This window comes from Taudactylus pleione, unplaced genomic scaffold, assembly GCF_031769625.1.
Source record: "Taudactylus pleione unplaced genomic scaffold, aTauple2 ptg000061l, whole genome shotgun sequence".
Classification (NCBI taxonomy): domain Eukaryota; kingdom Metazoa; phylum Chordata; class Amphibia; order Anura; family Myobatrachidae; genus Taudactylus; species Taudactylus pleione.
This window is the reverse complement of record NW_028284463.1, coordinates 10455001-10457287: the sequence shown is the minus strand read 5'-3', so window position 1 is coordinate 10457287 and position 2287 is coordinate 10455001. Positions and strand designations below refer to the sequence as shown.

At 49.7% G+C, this 2287-nt stretch overlaps 1 protein-coding gene across 1 annotated transcript in view; it reads left to right on the top strand.

The window, feature by feature from the left end:
- Nucleotides 1-1581: 1581 nt before the first annotated feature.
- Nucleotides 1582-2287, top strand: part of LOC148535033 (cytoplasmic phosphatidylinositol transfer protein 1-like) — a 66327-nt gene continuing 65621 nt past the window's right edge. The window contains exon 1 of the mRNA XM_088464916.1: nucleotides 1582-1883. The gene's annotated coding sequence lies outside the window, so the exon portion shown is untranslated. The remainder of the gene's footprint in view (nucleotides 1884-2287) is intronic.

The following is a 2287-nucleotide window of genomic DNA, read 5'->3' as shown; positions in this document are numbered from 1 at the left end:
TGTGAGAGTGTGGTAGTGTGTGAGTGTGAGAGTGTGGTAGTGTGAGTGTATGGTAGTGAGAGTGTGGTAGTGTGAGTGTATGGTAGTGTGTGAGTGTGAGAGTGTGTGAGAGTTTGGTAGTGTGTGAGTGTGAGAGTATGGTAGTGTGTAGAGTGTGAGAGTATGGTAGTGTGTGAGTGTGAGAGTATGGTAGTGTGTGAGTGTGGTAGTGTGTGAGTATGGTAGTGTGTGAGAGTATGGTAGTGTGTGAGTGTGAGAGTATGGTAGTGTGTGAGAGTATGGTAGTGTGTGAGAGTATGGTAGTGTGTGAGTATGGTAGTGTGAGAGTATGGTAGTGTGAGAGTATGGTAGTGTGTGTGTGAGAGTATGGTAGTGTGTGAGAGTATGGTAGTGTGTGAGAGTGTGGTAGTGTGTGAGAGTATGGTAGTGTGTGAGAGTATGGTAGTGTGTGAGTGTGAGAGTGTGGTAGTGTGTGAGTGTGAGAGTGTGGTAGTGTGAGTGTATGGTAGTGTGAGTGTGAGAGTGTGGTAGTGTGAGTGTATGGTAGTGTGAGTGTGAGAGTATGGTAGTGTGTGAGTGTGAGAGTGTGTGAGAGTTTGGTAGTGTGTGAGTGTGAGAGTATGGTAGTGTGTAGAGTGTGAGAGTATGGTAGTGTGTGAGTGTGTGAGTATGGTAGTGTGTGAGTGTGGTAGTGTGTGAGTATGGTAGTGTGTGAGAGTATGGTAGTGTGTGAGTGTGAGAGTATGGTAGTGTGTGAGAGTATGGTAGTGTGTGAGTGTGGTAGTGTGAGAGTATGGTAGTGTGAGAGTATGGTAGTGTGTGTGTGAGAGTATGGTAGTGTGTGAGAGTGTGGTAGTGTGTGAGAGTATGGTAGTGTGTGAGTGTGAGAGTGTGGTAGTGTGTGAGTGTGAGAGTATGGTAGTGTGTGAGTGTGAGAGTGTTGTAGTGTGTGAGTGTATGGTAGTGTGTGTGTGAGAGTATGGTAGTGTGTGTGTGAGAGTATGGTAGTGTGTGAGAGTATGGTAGTGTGGTAGTGTGTGAGTGTGGTAGTGTGTGAGTGTGGTAGTGTGTGAGTGTGAGAGTGTGGTAGTGTGAGTGTGAGAGTGTGAGAGTGTGGTAGTGTGTGAGTGTGTGAGTGTGAGAGTGTGGTAGTGTGAGTGTGAGTGTATGGTAGTGTGAGTGTGAGAGTGTGAGAGTGTGGTAGTGTGTGAGTGTGAGAGTGTGGTAGTGTGTGAGAGTGTGGTAGTGTGTGAGTGTGAGAGTGTGTGAGTGTGAGAGTATGGTAGTGTGTGAGTGTGAGAGTGTTGTAGTGTGTGAGAGTATGGTAGTGTGTGTGTGAGAGTATGGTAGTGTGTGTGTGAGAGTATGGTAGTGTGTGAGAGTATGGTAGTGTGTGAGTGTGGTAGTGTGTGAGTGTGAGAGTGTGGTAGTGTGAGTGTGAGTGTATGGTAGTGTGAGTGTGAGAGTGTGGTAGTGTGTGAGTGTGTGAGTGTGAGAGTGTGAGAGTGTGGTAGTGTGTGACACACCCTGGCACAATAAGCAGCAGCAGCAGCAGAGAATAGTGAGAGACAGAGGAAGGAGAGGAAGGTGGTGGATGGGAGACATGCAGCTCTGGCTACGGAGAGAACTCACCACATGAAGGGTGACACAGAGACCCACCCACAGAGACAGCAGCACACAGTCAGGCACAGAGGGGAGACTGAGCAGGGGCAATAAGGAGGCACAGGGGCAGGTGGCACACATGATATAGCAGCAGGAGCACGGAGGAGGGGCGGCCGGGGATAACCGTGGTAACGGCATAAGACAGACGAGAGAAAAGAGGGATAATAATACATCTCGCACATGTAGCTGGGGAGAGAGAAGCACCTGCAGCATCCTCACAGGTAAGAGATCCGGGGACTGCTCCCTGCCTATGTATCACAGTCCTTGTTATCCCTGTCTTCTCCGTCTAGTCCCTCTTATTTCTTCTTATACTCTCCAATAGTCCTGGAGCAGTGTGAGGTGCGGGCTGTGGCTGCATTGTGTATACGGAGCTGTCCCTGCACCCACCCCGCAACTTCACCTCACACAGGGACTCATGTCCTCACCTCACACAGGGACTCATGTCCTCACCTCACAGCCAGGACTCATGTCCTCACCTCACACAGGGACTCATGTCCTCACCTCACACAGGGACTCATGTCCTCACCTCACACAGGGACTCATGTCCTCACCTCACAGCCAGGACTCATGTCCTCACCTCACACAGGGACTCATGTCCTCACCTCACACAGGGACTCATGTCCTC